The 14,624-nt window shown below is 33.4% G+C and overlaps 1 long non-coding RNA gene across 1 annotated transcript in view; it reads left to right on the forward strand.

Moving 5' to 3' along the window:
- LOC141390976 (uncharacterized) overlaps window positions 1-13,740 on the forward strand; it is a 90,462-nt gene extending 76,722 nt beyond the window's left edge. The window contains exon 3 of the long non-coding RNA XR_012409535.1: window positions 11,424-13,740. This is a non-coding gene — a long non-coding RNA (uncharacterized lncRNA). The remainder of the gene's footprint in view (window positions 1-11,423) is intronic.
- The last annotated feature ends 884 nt before the right edge of the window (window positions 13,741-14,624 follow it).

Raw genomic sequence — 14,624 nt, forward strand, 5'->3', positions numbered from 1 at the left:
TGATTAGACTACAAACAAAAAACTGTATATATTAGGCTCTAACTCTGTTATCTGATCGCGTACATTAGCATAATTGACATCAATGGAAAGGCCAAGAGATCGTCTTCCAAATATAACTTACGAGGAATGAATGTGTCTTTTACGAACAAAGATATAAACTGTATTTTAAACATTTTCACAATTTTCACACAAAAGTTGTGGTCCATTTAACCCTCTAAATATTATCTGATCGCCATCTCAAATTGCAAGCTCCTTCTTCGTCATATACTCTTACCTTATTTAAAATTTTGCGTTAATCGGACTATTATTGCGACGTACAGAGCCGCTACAAATTCGGATAAAAATTAGGTTTTTGGTCCATTTCACCCGCAAAATATTTCACGATCATCACCAATTAAAATATCGATCTTTTCTGATGTGAAATATATCTCCATACCAAATTTCGTGACGATCGGTCCATAATTGCGGCCTGGAGTTTGATTACAAATTATAATGGACAGACGGACATACATCTCAAAATCGCTTTATCTCGCCGAGATATGAAGATTGGTATACCACATTGGAGGTCTCCGACGAATATTTCGCGGTGTTACATGAATTTTTACCAAAACAAACTTATAATACCCTTTCCACATAGTGGTGTAGGGTATAAAAATTAAGTTTCAGTGTTTTATTTAGAAATGCACTTAATGCACATTGTTTTATTTAGTAATGCACTTAAAACTAGAAAATAATTTTTCGCTTAGCCTCAATAAATATATTTTTTTTCATGATGGAATCTCTCAAATAAAACGCTTGCAGTTTAATTTCGCCACCATTTATAATTTAAATGTAAGCATTTTATTTGAGAGATTCCATCATGAGAAAAATATATTTATTCAGGCTAAGCGACAAATTATTTTCTAGGTTTAAGTGCATTTCTAAATAAAACAATGAAACTTAATTTTTTTTAATAATTTTTTATTTGTAACTTTTTAGTAAATACCTTGTTTGACCACTGAGAACAAAATTATAGTCAATCTAGGCCGAACATTTAGATAAAAACTTTAAAATGCCTGAAATCGTGTAGTACCGTTATATAAAGGCTATACCAAAACCTGGACTTATGTCCATAATTTTTGGTGGGGAAGTTTCTGTACCATTGGGAACTCCAAATGCAAATTGCAGCCAATTCTGGCTAAAAATGAAAATAAAATACTTAAAACACTTGAAATCGGGTGGTACCACTATATGGGGGCTATACCAAACCTAGACCTATGTCGGCCTAAAATGAAGATAAAATCCTTGAAACCCTCGAAATCAGGTGGTATCGCTATATGGGAGCTATACCAAAACCTGTACCTATGTCCATCATTTTTAGCGAGGAAATTTTTGTACCAATGGGGTGTCCCATTGCCATGTTACAGCCAATTCGGCCTAAAAATGAAGATAAAATCCTCATAATATTTGAAATCGAGTGGTACCGCTATAAGGGGGCTGTACCAAAACCTAGACTTATGTTCAAAATTTTTGGTGGGGAAATGTCTGTATCATTGGAAATCCCAAATGCTAAGTGACAGCTAATTCGGGCAAAAATGAAGATAAAATCCTCAAAATACCTGAAATCGTGTGGTACTGCTATATGGGGGCTGTAAAAAAATGGGCCAAATTCATGTATTGTCATCCAAATCTGAAAAGTGTGCAACTGCAGCTGCGTTAAAAATGAGTTACTAGATTTAAACTAAATCGGGTGGTCCAGCTATATGGGGGCTACAGGAAAAATGGACCCATATTGGGTTTGGTTTCATATTCATGTATTATCATCCAAATCTGAAAAGTGTGCAAAGCTTTAGTCCGATTGGTCAACTGAAACTGTGTCAAAATTGAGTTACCAGATTTGAAATGCAATTTAAATTAAACACCGTTAAGACACTATAAAAATGGACCAATATTGGTTTTGATACCATATTCATGTATTGTCATCAAAATCTGAAAAGTGTGCAAAGTTTCAGTTCGATTGGTTAACAGCAACTGTGCTAAAAATGAGTTGCCAGATTTTAACTAAACGGAAAATTGGTCGGGCCGAACTTCACCATCAAATGAGTTACCAGATTTGAACTAAACGGACACCAATGCAAGTTAAATAAAAAACTGTAATATTACGAACTAAAATGGAAAATTAGTTTTTTCCTGTCCACAGTTTCAGGTGTAGAAATTTTATGAAACGAAACGTGACTAAAAATGTCTTCAAACGGGCGGCATTTTTTTATGGGGCCTATATCACAGCGTGGACCTATGTTGGCAATTTATGCCAGAGAAGTTTTGTGACCACTAGGAACCTCAAATGTCAAATTACATATAGTTCGTATATACCTTTTTACATATTTAATTTGTTTTGCGTTTTATTTATTTCTTTCATAGAATGCAATATTAAGCGCATGATATATAAAATATATTTATATCTGAAATAAATATCGTACTGAATGTTTGACAAGTAAATAACTACAAATATAAATGTTATTAATAGATAAAAACAAGCAAATAATTTTTTAACAGTTTTAGTACCTATATTCTTAATGATTAAGTGGCAAGTGAAATAACTATTACAATTCGAGTCCGAGTTAAACTATAGAAAAAAATAATTATGTCTGGATGGTCAGATGTTTGTAATATAGTTGACAAAATTTACATTCATATTTTACTAGTTAACCACACTGTTCTCTCTTTTAAATTGTTTGTTTCATTAGAAATTCCTGTTAATAGCTGTCTATAAGCCATTTTTATTTCATACAATTTATTTTTTTCTCCAGATATATGTACAAAGTCTCTTTTTAAAACGTCTGGGAAAAAATTAAAAAAAAAATTAATTTTGTGTCTATGCTTCTTGGTAAGGAAACAGAACTTTTACCCGGTTCCTTGAATATGTTTAGGGAATATGTAATCAACCACGGATACGCCATTCGCAAGAAGCAATAGATAAACTTCTTTCATAAATATTTACTAAAACATAGGAAATGCAATATAGTATTTCTGCCTTACCGGCTAATATTTGGTTTTGCCGTTTGGACGACAACTGCTGCAGGCCATGAAGTGTTTATAAAGGCTGGCAAATTTCACTTGATATTCTATAATAATATTTTGTGTTGTGTGTATGTTTTTTGTACACATAAGGTGTGGCCAACTTCACCCAGTCAAGTGCTACTAGTTTGCATTATTAAGTTCGGCCGGGCCGAACTTTTTGTACCCTCCACCATAAAATATTCTTAACTTAAAAATATTCTTAACTTTCCTGTCCACAATGCCTACATTATTTAATCTAATCTAAATAATGTATTGAATTATGGACACAGGGACACGCTTTGTAATAGCCTCCATATAACGGTGCCACCCGATTTAGGGTATTTTTCAGTTTTTATCTACATTTTCAGTCTAAATTGATTGTAATTCTCAGCTTCCGGAAGGAAGGAAAATTTTTAGTAGTTATAGACCTTTTCCAAGCGCCATCTTTGAGATGCATTCATGCCCGCTGTAGATGTTGCCGACTGGTAACTCGATGACACCTCGAGTAAGTTCATCTATTAACTCGTTTCTCATGACTCGGATCCCAACAAACTTTAACGATATTGCGTATTGCTCTTTCACCAATTCTGCTACTTTTCTGTAGCAGGAATCTCTGCCTGAGAGACGCTACAGCTATCGTTAAGTTTTTATGAGTGTTTAATAAGCGGGTTCGCAATAAGTGTCGGCATCAATGCCTTCATCAATCTTGGATCCATATGTGTATGTTGCCAGACCGTCCAGCGGAGGAACACCCAGCCCATATGTCCCTACTTGGAAAGGTAAAAGACAAAGAGGCAAATCTGAAGGAGGTGGACAAATAATCGCTTACGCAACACCTGCCATTTAATTCAAACTATCAATTAATTTTAAGACTTTTGCATGACGTAAGTGTGAACATCGCCATGATTCTGTCTCCTGGATTCTTAAAGCCGTTTTTGTCTCTTGAAACTGTCCAGCAGGTACAGCCCCCGATTTTAGGAATATTATAAATTATACCTACATTTTCGTTATAAGCAAAAATTTGGTATTTGGTATTAGTTCAGCTATTAGATATAGCTCCTATATAACGGCAAACCCCGATTTGAGCCATTTTAGTTTTTGTGCCTAAAATATGAAAAGTAGACTGTATGAAACATTTAAAAGATGTAATTCCACTTTAAATTATACCAATTATGCAAAAACTAAAAAAACGCGTTCAACAGAGACAATTCAAGGTGTTTTTCAAATTACTTAATTGAGATGCGAAATAATTTTCATAGAAATCCTAAAAACTTCTATAAATTCGTAAACTCTAAAACAAAAGTACGTGAATTTCCTAGTAGCATGAAACTTGATTGTAAAGAATCATGTGACCCTGATGACTTTGCAAATATGTTTGCTGACTTTTTTCAAAATACCTACTCCAAATCGTTACTCTAAAGTATTAATGTTTGCTGATGATGTTAAACTGTTTAGAAATCTTGATTCTTATAATCAGTCAATTAATCTGCAACATGATTTGTATTCTCTTTCCAACTGGTGTAGTGTCAACGGTATGTCATTAAGCTTAAAAAAAATGTAAAAATTTCTCATTTTATAGAGCTCGTCCTAATTCTTGCGACTACTTCATAGGTTCGCACAAATTGGACAATGTAGATTCTTTTGTGGATCTAGGAGTTATTCTAGACAGTAAACTGCGTTTCAACTTACATATAGAGTCTTGTGTTAATTAAGCCAAGTCACTATTAGGCTTTATAAAACGCTGGTCTAAGGAATTTGACGATCCATACGTGACTTATTTATTAGCCTTGTTCGACCAACTTTAGAATACGTTTGTGTACTTTGGATTCCGTTCTACAAATGTTATTCTGATAAGATAGAATCAGTACAAGTTCAATTTCTTTTATTTGCTCTTAGAGGCTTAGGGTGCAGCTCAAATTAACCTCTTCCACCATATGAAAACCGTCTAAAGTTAATTGACCTTCAAATATTGGAGAAAAGACGTTCAATGATCAGATCTATATTCATTATTAAAATTTTGCGTGGACAAATTGAAAAACAGTTTTTAATAGGCGAAATAAATTTTAATGTACCTTCACGTAGCACTCGAAACTACACACCACTTAAATTAATGTTAGTGAAATCTAATCATGAAATAATTAATCCACTACGATCTTTATGTGATGTAAATATATAACAAGTTTTATAATATGATGTCGTTATCTGAACCTCTGCATGTCATAAAAAAACTTTATCTTACGTTATTAGTGTGTTGCAACACTTGCCAGACAATATGTTAGATTAGACCTATTTATTTCTTGATGTGTTTGCCTTTAAAATGTAACTTTCTAACTGTCTGATATTTTGCTGTAGCTGGTTTTCCCTAGTCTACTAACCCCCCATATTCCGGAATATGAGGTATACCCGCTCCCTACGTTATGGGGAGGTGGCCCTCTCGGTCGGCAGGGCGGGAAAGAGTGGGATTAGGAACGACTAAAAAAAAATTACTTAAGCTGGTACCCCTCCACAAATTATGGACATTGATACTTTTGTAATACGAGGGGAACTAAAAAAGTTCCTTGCCTAGGCAACACACAGTGTTGCCAGACGACATTTGGCATTTTTTTGTTTGGAATGTTTGACAGTTTTTAGGCTAAATGTACTCAGGATAGTTTGACATAGATCATGTGTTGTGTTGTTTACAGTGGCTTGATTGAGACACAACCAAAGCATGGTTTTTGACCGGTTTTGCAGTATCTTATGGCAATTGTTTCTACTTTCGTCACCTGGATCCATCTTATAAACGTCTTTCAAAGCACCGCGATCGTACGTACGGGATACAACGAGAAAACCTCAATTTTTTACCGCCAAGTGTTCATGCAATATCAAATGTTAGTTGGTGGAATAAATGCCCAATGATGCATCTATTTTATGGCATATAACACGGCTTAATTTTTTTCTGGCACAAAGCCGTTTTTGGACGTCCCTCACGACCTTCGATTTTTGCGAGTGTCGTGATTGAATTCATTTAACCAGTATTTCATAGTGTTATAGGACGGTCCTTTATCGACATACAAAAATTGAATTTTATCCAACACAACACATGATCGTATGTCAAACTGTCCTGGGAACGTTTAGGCTAAAAATTATCAAACTTACAAACAAAAAATTCAAAAAAATTCAACACTGCGTGTTACCTAGGGCAGAAACTTTTTAGTTCCCCTCCTATTTATTATTGCACTTTTTGATTAATTGGAAGACATGTACATGACATCAAAAGATCGGAATGTTTTCGATGGCTTCATTAAAAATAATTACCCTGTTTCGATCTACTTCAATTTGGGTTTATTGACTAATAATTGCTTCATTGTCAGTGCTAATAAAAATGTCAATAGGTTTTGCTCCTCATACAAAAATTTCTCAAAACCAAGGTATGGTGTCATAAATGCTTCTTTAATAATATCCCAACTTCCATGAAAAATTTATATAACAAATCTTGACAAAACACACAAAACAAATCTAGTTTTGTCAATATACAGTGTGTTTAATGTACGAAGACATTAAACCAATTGACTTTAAAATAATATTGTAAGTCATAATTATTTGTGATCCTTTTGGCATTATTCAAATGCAATGGAATTACCCATATGCATAATATGATTTTATTCTCCAAAAAAGAATATTCAATGTCATAAGCATGTGTTCATTGACCTATTTATTTTCTATTTCATTGCTTCACAACTCTCTTCATAATAAGCCAATAACAACAAACATTAAAATTCTCCTAGTTATGATCCACATAACTAACGGACCTTCCTATTGTTGTTATTGGCATTTCTCTTCGTCGTTCCTTATTTATCTCAATTAACAACAACAACATAAACTACTCTGCTAGTGACGAAATAGCGCACGAGAAGCAGTGTTAGATGTTGTTGTTAATATTCCTCAAATAACTTGGAATGTAATCCTCACTGCAGTGAAGTTTTAGTTACCTGCCAAACATCGAAACGATCAACACATCATTGACCACAGAAGCAACAAGAACGAAAGCAGTAACAGAAAGAAGAGACCTCATAAACAAGTGAAACATAATTGGAACAAGACTTTAAGAAAACAAGAATTAGAAACAAAAACAACCTAAAATAAATTAAATCAAATGAAATTTAAATAAAATAAATTACACATTGAACTAAAATCCATAACTTGAAATAAATACAATAAATAAAAAGCTTTTCATACAAAAAACAAAACTATAAAATCTTTCATTAAATAAAAGGAATAAAAAAGGGTAAAAATTGAGAACAATAAAATCGAACAAAATTAAAAAACCCACTCCCGCCCCTAAACATTTGGTCCCCACGAGCCGAATCGTGTTTTTTTTTGATAAGTGCAAGCAAACTGTAAAAGAACCAGTGAAAACAGAAAATACAAGTAAATATTTCAAGGTGAAATTTAGACCTAGACCTATGCAAAGAATGGCTCTAAGAGGAAATCCCACAACAAAAATTACTTAACGCTAAATCAAACCTGGAACTTAAGGAGACATTGCAACATTTGGACTTCAGCATAACACACATTTAAACTGTAAAGCAAGTAAAAATGGAGGACCTGTAAGTACAACATATACATACATAGCACAAATCTAACATTTATTTGCTGAAAAAGCCAGAAAATCGCGGGGGACGATTCACAGATTCCTTAAAAGATTAAGAGCTGCAACAGCATATCTTTTTATATTTTCTGGGGACTTATTTTCGACCTTTGAATACATTTTCTCCCAAACGCTATACATTGACATTGTCGTCGTTCACCTTTTACTACGCTGAGTCTTCTCCATTTTGTGGATTAACAACCACTTTGATTTTTCATGACCTTTTTCGATTATTTTATATCCCCAAATGGATCTTTTGAGAAAATTTACGAATACTTACAATGATCTAATTGACTTTGAAGAGCATCAAGTCAGAAATACATCTGGAGACACGGTGTACATGTTACAAGCATTTCGAGAAATTTTAGATTCTACTTGGTCAAATCTTAGAAATTGTTATGAAAATTGTCGAGATTATGAAGCTCCAAGAGGTGAAAATCCGATTGATATCAAATGGATACGACATGTCTTCAATTCAGCTTTTAAACTTTACAAAAATTGTTATGCGTACATCAATACAAAAATTGATATCATTTCTGCTTCTTCAAACGGTGGTACTTTTTTCAAAGGACCCCAAAGAACTGAAAAAGGAACAAAAATACAGTCCACAAATCAAATAAAAGCAAAGCAATCATTATCAAAAACGTCTCACCATAGACGTCAACCATTATCCGAAGATTTCTTGTTAACAACCACCCCTAGTAAAACTAAGCATTTAAGATGTAACACTTTTCGACATAAACATCAACTAATGTCAAACGAGACTTTGACATCAATACCTTATAACGTAACAAAAATACCAAAAGAAACTTTGGTATCTGTACATTTGATTAATCAAACAAATCATTCAGCTTTGCAAGCCCTTCACGATGAGGATAGACCTCAAACCAAGTCGGAAGGCGATAAAAATGACACCACGTCAAGTAATTCCAAGAATCTAACTCTTTACGATGAGGATAGACCTCAAACAAAATCGGAAGAGACTTTATTATTCGATTCTCTGGCGCAAGTTAAGTCCACCAGTCAAAAATACGGCATCCGAGCAATTTTCAATTCCGAATCGATCTATATTTCTAATGACCTGGAACAGCGACTTACACTTCCAATGAGAAATCTGAAACCTATCACGGGCCTAAATCCAGCAGTGTTGGAAACATCAACCCAAGCTTGTGTTTTCATACATTGCTCGAGATTGAATACTGACCTCAAATTAAATGTCTGCGCTCATTTTAGAAAGACCATAATGTTTAAATTGCTTTGCTCAAACTTTGACTTCGATCATCATCAGAAACCCAAACAACTCCAGCCTAGTCGACCGTATCTTATAGCAATCAATTACTTCGGATCAATCTTTAGTTATGTTGAACTGCAACAGATACCAAAAATTCCCACGAGAAACCACCTAACACACAACTCAGGCGTACCTACAGCAGTATTCGAAGCATCAAAAAAGGCTTTTGCGTTCACACTTCGCTGGTCATTGAACGCTGACATCAAGTTAAGCACATTTTTTCCTACAAAGACTTTTCCGTTTAATATGCCTTGTTCAAACCTTGTTATCGGTATCAGTAATCACCTCAAATACATTCTTTCAGTAGAAGATCTTCATCTTAAAAACCAAAAGCGGGATACTGAAAACCCCTCAATTCAAAACAAATTGCAAGTTCCATATGAAAAATCAATATACAATTTGAAACTACAATATTCCCCTCGCTACAGACAACTACATAAATCAACACAAGCCATCTTAAATGAAGATAAAATTTCAACAAAGCTCAATGTGAATTTCTCCAAACCCAAAGACTTGAAAGCTCAACATCTCAATCCGAGTATTACTCCACAAAATGTAAAACCAATATCGTTAACACCAATCTATCTGCAAAAACAAGTGCATATACAGTGTTGGTCACAGAATTAGCACACCCCACTACCAACATTTATTTAGCCTAAAAAGACCTTCAAAAGTAGCTGTATTTAATAAAGTATTTGTACTAATATATTCTCCGTAGTATGCTTAAAGAATACAACGCAATACAGAAACTGAAACATAGCTGTCAATTTGAATAACCTCCAAAAATGTAAAAAATGTACTAAATTCACTGGACACGTAATTAGCACACCTTAAAAGAATCACTAATATTGTGAATAGGGTCAATATTTTCGTCCATATTCAGTTTTAAATCCCTTTCGTTTGGGAATAAGTTCCAGTCTGCTAGTTATATTCTCTACCAGCCTCCGAAATTTCAGTGTCAGAAGGGAATTATATGGGGTACACCTTAGGTCCCAAGGACTGATGGAAATTTCAGTTTTTTAGTGTTTTTTTATCGATTTTTTTCTCATGTAACCAAATTCATTGAGGCAAGTAGTTCATAGAAACATCAAATAAAATATCATATTCTTGTTCATCTGTGTAAATTTGCGAATAGTTGGATGTACCCACCAGCAGTGGGTATATGTAAAGTCCGTTTGACACAAAAATTTTCATTAAATAACTTTAATATGATGTTTTGGGCTATTAATTTTATAAAAACTTATCCATCTGGACTGAATTTTACCGATATGTCGTGATGTATGCCACGATAAACCTATATTCATCTCTATGGGACCTACGCAAATTTCAATAATTTTCTTAACATTAGGCAAATGGGAGATAGTCTATTGATACCGCAAGATAGTATGTTTTCCGGAGCTTAAAATGATTAAATGTAAAATCAATAACCCAGGAAACCTTTATCTTGAATAGTATATGCCTACTTTCTTGAATTTTTACCAATTTCAGCAAACCTCAAAATCCTTTATGGTCAGAAAGGGGTTATACCTTTAAAAATATTCATGTACTACGTGTTCACCTAGTCTTTGTTGACAGTTTTGTAGTGATAGGTCTTTGGTGTTATTCAGACGGGTAATTTTGAATAACAAATGGTGTTATAAGTTGATCCTTCTCCACACAAGGGTGCATTTTATTGATCTTCTTTCTATAAACCCCTTCCAAGTCGAAAATTTTCTTGAATGAATCATTGACCTTAAACACTTTTTGAAAAGTTTTTGCACTTTATATTTAAATTTCGGTAATCGGTTAACAATTCCAATAATTTCAGATCCAATTGTACATTTGTTTTTAAAGTTTTGCCGACTTTCTAAGGTTTAAGTGTACTTTACGAAAAATGGTCCGCTATTGGGATATATTTTGAGATTCCGGAGTGATAAACTATTTTTTCTTTCAAAAAATGATTTGTTCAATACGTTTTGAATATTAATTAACTTCAATATAAATTAATTTTTGTATATTAATTGAATTAAATTAAAAAATCTTAGGGTGTGCTAATTATATGTCCCCTTGAAAATTTGGTCGTCTTCACAAAACTTTTATTTTCAAAAAACCACTGATAATACTATTCACTTATATCATTAAATCTGTTAAATACATTATAGAAAAGACTTTTGTTTACGAACATATTTCAAATTGCCCTATCAAAACTCTTAGCTGACTGAAATCATTTTGCCCCAAAGGGGTGTGCTAATTCTGTGACCAACACTGTATACAGACCTCACAAAACGCATCAACTTAATAAATTTGCTACGAAGGCGAAAAACAAAAATCATACAAAATCATTTAGGAAATCTCGACCAAAATCAGCACTCAAGCGACTTGACAATTTGGTCATGAATAAAAAACTTTGTAACCACAAAATTATCATACGATACTTATACAAGTTTAAATGGAAAACTAATTTGCTATTTACCCTCTTTATAGGTTTGAGAAAGGTAAATTATGACTCTCAGAAGGACCTCGGATTATACAACCTTCTTCGCTCTAGCCATGAAAGTCCTCACCAACAAAACAAAATCCTACGTGGGCATTTTCACACACAAATAAACATTTGCCACCGAAGAAATGAAAATCAGATGATTCCAAAATACGTCCATATCAAAAAGAAAATTACGCCAGCCACAGATAACCTCATCGCCTTTAAAATTAGCAACATTAACAAGGTAACCATCACTAACAATCCAGACAATATAATTACAACCTGGCTTTGGCAGCTAAAATAACGACGACCACCAAAAATACCTCAGGGCGTTAAAAATAGACCTTTAGGAAAAATTCTAATCACCATTCCATGTAGTTCAAATCTATTCCAAAACGTTATTTATTGATTTTTGTCCTTTACAGAATGGAAGTACCGACATCTTCAAAATTGGATTTATGCCTCATCAAAACTACTCTGAAAATGATTCATCTTTAATGGAAGACGGTCAGCCAAATCTCCACCAACCCTGTCGAACAATTCCGACTTCAAGAATGTTTTTGTATTGGATGGCGACATCAAACCCAAACCCATAGACATCACTACAAAATCTACCTAGAAGGGTATTTTAAACGCCAAATATTCAAATCCAAAATGCATTACTATAGTTGCTATTGACTTTTAGATGTTGTCCATAGGAATGAATTCAGAAACACCGGTATCCATCACGGAGGGGCCGGTATGTTTAATGTACGAAGACATTAAACCAATTGACTTTAAAATAATATTGTAAGTCATAATTATTTGTGATCCTTTTGGCATTATTCAAATGCAATGGAATTACCCATATGCATAATATGATTTTATTCTCCAAAAAAGAATATTCAATGTCATAAGCATGTGTTCATTGACCTATTTATTTTCTATTTCATTGCTTCACAACTCTCTTCATAATAAGCCAATAACAACAAACATTAAAATTCTCCTAGTTATGATCCACATAACTAACGGACCTTCCTATTGTTGTTATTGGCATTTCTCTTCGCCGTTCCTTATTTATCTCAATTAACAACAACAACATAAACTACTCTGCTAGTGACGAAATAGCGCACGAGAAGCAGTGTTAGATGTTGTTGTTAATATTCCTCAAATAACTTGGAATGTAATCCTCACTGCAGTGAAGTTTTAGTTACCTCCCTCCAAACATTTTCTATCGCTTGCTTGACGCAAAAGTCACTGAAAACGGATTGTTGTGTCTACTGCGACAGTCGAATTTGTTTCCGAAAAGACAAAAATTACTAAAGAAACTGTTCCACTTATGCGGTCCAAACTCTATTTTCGCTTCCGTCACTGTTGTATGTTTCTTATGCGATTCAGTTGGAGTGTCGGAAGCGGGGCACTTTGAGTGTGCATTAGATACTCATGCAGGTACCGTTTACGAAACTTTCAGTAGTGACGGAACCGACAGTATTTGTAAAAGGCTATTTAGTTTTTTTATTGTTTATTCAAACATATTATGATTATTCATTTGAATTTCATGTTACTGCGGTTATAAAAGATGCATTTTATTATAAAATTGATCAAAAAAGAAAAAAAATTATAATACAATGCACCTTTTATAACCGCATTAACATTGAATTCAAATGAATAATAATACGTTTGATTTACTTTTTATAAAAGTTGTAAATATACAATAAAGAAACTAAACAGCTTTATTTTCATTTAAATTTTGGTACCAAGTTTGTACCGATTGCTAACAGAACGTCATAAGAACTGAAGAAATCACGTCAATCAACTCATGTTTATTCTACTTATTTGCTTTCATTACAATTCGCTTAACTGTTTGCAAGATAAATTGTTTTTGTAATGTTGCCACTATTGTTTTGAAAACATTACTCTCTATAATATAGAGACTTTAAGCATTTGTTTTTGTACAACATAAAGTGTCGCTTTTTATAATACTGTAAGTCGCGCAGTTGTGACCACATACGGATAAAAAAGCGATAACAACATATTTTTTCTTGTAAATAGACAACATTCGCATTTTTAACTGAATGCAGGCACTTTACGGAGACGCATTTACTGAGAGAAGATATATTTAACTTCCAAATGTTTGGAGGGCTGCCAAACATCGAAACGATCAACACATCATTGACCACAGAAGCAACAAGAACGAAAGCAGTAACAGAAAGAAGAGTCCTCATAAACAAGTGAAACATAATTGGAACAAGACTTTAAGAAAACAAGAATTAGAAACAAAAACAACCTAAAATAAATTAAATCAAATGAAATTTAAATAAAATAAATTACACATTGAACTAAAATCCATAACTTGAAATAAATACAATAAATAAAAAGCTTTTCATACAAAAAACAAAACTATAAAATCTTTCATTAAATAAAAGGAATAAAAAAGGGTAAAAATTGAGAACAATAAAATCGAACAAAATTAAAAAACCCACTCCCGCCCCTAAACACAGTGAATTTGCTTCTAATTAAGTTTTTTGGTAGTTCAAGTTAAACTTCCTTACGAAATTATTCTTTAATAGAAGCAGTAATTAAGCTAACAGTTACATACGAATGTGTAAACACAAACACACTTTTTCCGGCCTATTGTACACGCCATAATTACATTTCAATTAGGGAAAAACATCGGAATAGGAACCGTATCGTTATATGGATGTATGCATATTGTTAGCCTTCACCAAACAAATAGTGAGGTTAATAACGAAGTTCATTTATTATTCACACACTCACACATTGTTTAACGTCCTTTTATGTTAAAATGCGTACTCATACCCATATACACACACGATAAGGTTAAACGTATTTCCTTGACAAAGTGTTAACATAATTAATAAGCAATTAGGTTAAAAAAGACATTGCCAGCAACGTTTCATCAATCATAATCGTGTTTAGACAATCGTGAAAAATTGGAGTAAAGCTAAATGCGCTTGAATTACACTATGCGACACTGAAAATGCAAACAACTTTTAGTATGAATTTTTTGAAAGTACATATTGAGACTACAAAAACCCTAGTAGGGTTTTGTCCTGTCAGATCCAGCTCGGATTTTATGAGCTTATCTAAACCGAGCTAAAACTATAGTCTTTTGCATTTATCGGGCCTTTACGAGTATCTCAGAAATGGTTTTGAACTTCGTCTTGCTGTATTTAGCAGTATTGTAGCCCTGAACTAGTAGAACT

Source organism: Musca autumnalis, unplaced genomic scaffold, assembly GCF_047663935.1.
Source record: "Musca autumnalis isolate F117 unplaced genomic scaffold, ASM4766393v1 scaffold_1, whole genome shotgun sequence".
Lineage (NCBI taxonomy): Eukaryota > Metazoa > Arthropoda > Insecta > Diptera > Muscidae > Musca > Musca autumnalis.